Source organism: Salvia splendens, chromosome 6 (assembly GCF_004379255.2).
Source record: "Salvia splendens isolate huo1 chromosome 6, SspV2, whole genome shotgun sequence".
Taxonomy (NCBI): Eukaryota; Viridiplantae; Streptophyta; class Magnoliopsida; order Lamiales; family Lamiaceae; genus Salvia; species Salvia splendens.
In genome coordinates, this window is record NC_056037.1 from 16,335,801 (window position 1) to 16,342,345 (window position 6,545).

Consider the following 6,545-nt stretch of genomic DNA (forward strand, 5'->3'; position numbering starts at 1 on the left):
ATCAACTACCAACAACGATGCAGTTATTGGAAGAAAAATTGATGAGGAAGAAGGTATAAAAACTATTTGTTATGAAGTAGTGATTTGATAAAATGAAGTTAAAGCCCTAATGTATAATCCTATGAAGTAGTAAATTGGTAAAATGAGGTAATAAAACATAATAATGAAGTAATAGACACTAAATATGAACTATCTATTTACTATGTTGTATGTGTTTAGGGTTTTTGGATTAAACTTAAATGTTGTGTTGTTTGCACATTTAAATGAAGTATATATTCTATTAGATGAAGTAGTAAATTGGTATGATGAAGTAATAAATTATGATAATGAAGTAATATAATTGACATGTTTATACAGTAGGGTTTATTACTAAAATGAAGTAATAAATTATGATAATGAAGTACCAAACTCTAAATAATAATATTATGTTTTTCTGTGTTGAATGGGGTTTAGCGTTTTAGGATTAAACGTAATTGCATTATTGTTTGCATATTCAAATGAACTGCATATTCTATTTGATGATATAATAACCTTATAGGATAGAGGTAACGCAACTGACCTATTTTCCTATTATCTTTAACTTAGTTGTTGTGAAGTATTGAATTGATATAATGAAGTTATCTATGTGCTAAATGAAGTAATATACACTGACTCGATGTATGTATAGGCTTAGAAGTAATTATGTGCCAGAAGGTAAAAAGTGAAGTCTAATCTTTTTTTTTTGAAATATTGTACATATAATGAAGTAAATTGAGCATATAGTGTACTGTATTAATTTTTATGAAGTATAGATTTAATATCTGTTTCGAAGTATTGAATTGATATTTAATGAAGTTAATCGTGTATTTAAAGAAGTAACATAGCATTCCAAGTGAACTATCTATAATTGTGGATGATATGTTGCATATTAATTCTGTGTTTCTTATATATAGGTAAAACTTCATCTCAAAAGAAGAAGAATGCAAGTATTTCTTCTGAAATCCCTCACACATAATGTAAAAAAATGAATTTAAAGCATAGATGCATGAAATATTGAATTCATATGATTAAGTTAACTGCATATTAACTGAATATACTATTTGATTATGTGATATACTATTATTGTGTTGTTTGCATATTCAAATGAACTACATGAAGGGGTTGGCAGCGGAAGCGTGCGTGAAATCCGATCACATAAATTTGATCTATTTAGCAGATTATTTAGACAAATTCTATTCGCGTAATTATCACATGTCTCATGCTCATAACTTGAATTAAAACATGCTTTAGCATATAAAAAATCCCTAAAACATGCTTACTACGGAATTAGCCAATTTACCTCGTGGATTCAATCAAGAATCGATGATGGCTTGCTCCGTCTCCGCGTGAAGATCTTCAATACTCGACCTCGGATCTTCTGACTGGTGTCCCAGACTGTACACTGATATTTGTGTGGGCAAATCTCACCAGCGTACTAGGACTTGAATAACGAAGACAGAACTCAGCTCACGGAGGAGACAAAATTTCGAACTCTCTCTTTCTCTTTCTCTTTCTCTGAGAGGGACGAAAATTCTGAGCAATAATTGTTATATTTTTTGTCTCCTTTATTCTCCTATTTATATTAAGTCACATATTGGGCTCAGTCAGGGATCTAAGGAAGAATTTGGACATGGCCTCACCCAATTAGCTTTTTACTAATTAAATTGAACCCACAATTTAATATAAGCTTATATTGGAATATTACAAACAGCCACTACAGAAGTAATATTGCACTGCCTTTCCAAATCCGAAATTACAAGTATTTCGGGTTTCCTTTTATTTGTTTAATTCATTTTCCGTGCTTAAGATAGAAACATCCATTAATTAATTAATGTCTGCTATGGACTTAATTAATTAACATATTATATTCTCCAAGAGTGGACTTAGCAAGAAACTCTTATTTATTATTCATAGAGTAATTAAACTCCAACTAGCTAGGTTTCGAATAATAAAACCTTGTTTCGAGCTCCTCTTGTGGATGTTATCAAACGAGACTCTCCTCGCGCACGATTCAGCATAATAGCAATCCTAGCACCGCTAGATAATGATCACCACTACCCAATATACCTGGATCGTTGGGTGACGAAAAACCCGCACCTTTGGTAAGTCAAAGTAGTATATACTCAATATCGTATGCTCAATGCTAACGTACATTGATTAAGAAATTAATTTTCAAGACCTCGTCTTTCAGTAGATAGCATAAAGACTCGTCTTGCTGTTAGATCCATTCAGTGCTATACCACACCAACGTCGTCATATTTCAATAAGGCTTAGAAATAATCGGACTGACATTGCAACCTTTCACGATAGGTAGTCTAGATCTATCTGGGTTGTGAAATTCTTATTTTTCTTTGTTCAGAACTGACCGCGAACCTTAAATTGAGCGCATCCCACAACCGGTCTACTAGAACAAAGACTTAGACTTATGTTATGTTCGCTTATACATTTAAATATGCAATAAACATCCATTAAATGTAAAACATAACAACATTACAACAAAAATAATCTGTTGCATTCATTGGAAAATAATTATTAGAGTTTTACAGTATTCAATCACTCGAAAGGTGATTTCTAGTATACAAAACCTAACACTACATATTATGTTTGATGAAGTAGTAAATTTGTAAGATGAAGTAATAAAATGTTATAATGAAGTAACACACTCTAAATATGAACTCTCTATTTACTGTATTGTATGGGTTTAGGGTTTTTGGATTAAACATAAATGCTATGTTGTTTGCATATTCAAATGAACTACATATTCTATTTTATGATATAATAACCTCATGTGATGAGGTAATGGAACTGACCTGTTTTCCTATTATCTATAACCTAGTTGCTTTGAAGTATTGAATTGATATAATGAAGTTATCTATGTATTATATGAAATAATATACATTGACTGGATGTATGTAAAAGGCTTAGAAAAGTAATAATCTATTGCACATTTTATAAGTAACTTTGAATTAACTTTGAATTCACTGAATATACTATTTTATTATGTGATAAACTCATGTAAAGAGGTAATATTTAATGTGTTGCATGTTTAATATAGATAAAGGTTTATCTCCAGAGGCTGGAAGGTAAAAAGTGAAGTCTAAGCTATTTTTTTTTAAATATTGAATTGACATGGTATAGTTAACTAGTATGTATTCAGTAATGAAATCTAATACATATTATATGAAGTAACTATAACTGTAGATCATATAAATGTGTATAACTGTGACGATAGGTAAAAAGTGAAGTATAACCTAGGTAAAAAGTGAAGTTAACTAGCATGTAAATATATAGTAATGAAGTTAAAACCCTGCTCCTACTGTATAATCCTATGAAGTATTAAATTGGTAAAATGAGGTAATAAAACATAATAATGAAGTAGTAGACACTAAATATGAAGTATCTATTTACTGTGTTGTATAGGCTTAGGGTTTTAGGATTAAACTTAACTGCTGCGCTGTTTGCACATTTAAATGAACTACATATTCTATTAGATGAAATAGTAAATTGTTAAGATGAAGTAATAAATTATGCTATTGAAGTAATATAAATGACATGTTTATACAGTATGGTTTATTACTAAAATGAAGTAATAAATTAAGATAATGAAGTAACAGAGTCCAAATAATAATATTCTATTTTTCAGTGTTGAATGGGTTTAGCATTTTAGGATTAAACTTAACTGCTTTATTGTTTGCATATTCAAATGAACTACATATTCTATTTGATGATATAATAACCTTATGTGATGGAGGTAATGCAGCTGACCTGTTTTCCTATTATCTATAACCTAGTTGTTGTGAAGTATCTATATGTTGACATGGTGTAGTTAACTAGTATGTATTAAGTAATGAAATCTAATACCTATTATATGAAGTATCTATAACTGTAGCTCATATAAATGCATATAACTGTGTACATAGCTAAAAAGTGAAGTATAACCTAGGTAAAAAGTGAAGTTAACTGGTATGTAAATTGATAGTAATGAAGTTAATGCCCTACTATGTAAACTATGAAGTATTAAATTGATAAAATGAAGTAAAAAAACATGATAATGAAGTAACAGACTCTAATTATGAACTACCTATTTACTGTGTTGTATGAGTTTAGGGTTTTAGGATTGAACTTGACTGCTGTGTTGTTTGCACATATAAATGAACTACATATTCTTTTTAATGATGTAGCAAATTGATAAGATGAACTAATGGAAATAACCTGTTTTAATATAACCTAGTTACTGTGCTTAGACCTTGACCGTTGTCTAATTTTTAATGTGTTGTATGTTTTATATAGCCAAAGGTTCGTCTCTATCAGTATTGGATGCAGCTAAAGGTCCCAAAAATTCTGTTCTGGAAGGTAAAAAGTGAATTCTAAGCTATTTTTGTTCTAAAATATTGATGATGATAACAGAATGTAGTTAACTAGTATTAATTGTATTTTTTGTTGATGATGATGATGATGTTGATGCAGCCGACAAGAAATTGGAGGCTATACAGGAAACCTTTACGCCCATTAATGAACTTCAAGGTTAAATTCCAAAACTACCATTATGGTTTGATTTAATACAACATGTCATTTCATTCATTGACTAAAATAGTCCTCTTTTTTTTCAGAAATGATTAATCTGAAGCAAACATCTGGTGGTAATTTTTGTAATGATGAAAGGCAGACAAAATATAAGCACGATAAGCTGCAAATTACAGTGAACAAAGGTTCGTTTTAAAATAAATTTTAGTTGCAGTGACCTAAATAAGTTAACTGGTGAACTAAATAAACCTATGAAGTAGTAAATTAATAAAATGAAGTAATAAAACATGATAATGAAGTAACAAACTCTAATTATGAACTACCTATTTACTGTGTTGTATGGGTTTAGGGTTTTAGGATTGAACTTGACTGTTGTGTTGTTTGCACATACAAATGAACTACATATTCTTTTTATTGAAGTAGTAAATTGATAAGATGAAGTAATGGAAATAACATGTTTTCATATAACCTAGTTATTGTGCTTAGATCTTGACCGTTGTCTAATTTTTAATGTGTGTATGTTTTATATAGCCAAAGGTTTGTCTCTATCGATATTGGATGCAGCTCTGGAAGGTAAAAAGTGAATTCTAAGCTATTTTTGTTCTAAAATATTGATGATGATAACAGAATGTAGTTAACTAGTATTAATTGTATTTTTCGTTGATGATGATGATGATGTTGATGCAGCCGACAAGAAATTGAAGGCTATACAGGAAACCTTTACGCCCATTAATGAACTTCAAGGTTAAATTCCAAAACTGCTATTACGGTTTGATTTAATACAACATATCATTTCATTCATTGACTAAAATAGTCCTTTTTTTTTCAGAAATGATGAATCTGAAGCAAACATCTGGTGGTAATGATTGTAATGATGAAAGGCGGACAAAAAATAAGCATGATAAGCTGCAAAATACAGTGAACAAAGGTTCGTTTTAAAATAAATTTTAGTTACAATGACCTAAATAAGATAACTGATGAACTAAATAATTTTACTTGCATATTTAGGCACAAAGAGAATGAGGGAAACAGAAAGTGCTTTACCTAGTGGGGTACAGACAGATAAGGATAAGGATAAGCGAAGAAAGCAGATTGCTGAGAAAGTTGCAGAATCGGCAAATGTACAAGGGAATGATGCTAAAAAAGTACAAGGGAAAGGTAAAAAGTTCGCCCGTAATGATGCTAAAGATGATGCATGTAGACCTACTGTCCAGAGAGTTCTATGTCTTAAGAGAGGACCAAGGAAATTTATTGAAGCGATTCAATCGCTTAATGATGATCAGAGAGATGTTGTAGAGGATATGGGGTTTGGCAGCCTTTTGCACTTCAACTTAACATATATCCCAGCGAAGCTCGCATTTGAGATTCTTGATCATTTTGATCAAGATACATACGGTGTAGTATACCAACGTGGTATACTACATATTGGGCATGATGATGTGTGGGCTACCTTGGGGTTGCCAAATAGTGGTTTGAGGTTAGAGGATAATGGACATCAAAAGACCAACAAGTTCATAAACGAGATTGCTGAATCTGTCTGTCGAAAGAGGTCTAACATGGGTGCAAAGATGCTTATAGATATGATGTTAAGTGATATCTATGGAGGGGAGAAGTTCAGGAAGATATTCCTGATTTTGGTTGATACAATCTTGATCAACCCTTCGGGAGATGGGTACTTGCACACGCAGATTGAAGAGGTCATCCATGACATTGATAATGTCAACGAATATAACTGGTGTGGGTATGTCATTGACAGCCTACTCGATGCCCATAAGACCTGGGCTCGAAACAAGGACAAACCATTCGCTGACCCAATTTCATTTCTGGTGGTAAATTTTAAATTCAATAATTTATTAACCTTTAATAAATATATTTTAAATGTGAACTTTACTAATGATAGCTTTCATTTTGTAGCCATGCTATGTGGATAGGATTGTGCTTCGATCGAGGCTTGTTACCCGAACATTCCCAACCATAAAGGACTGGACAAGCACGTTAATCCA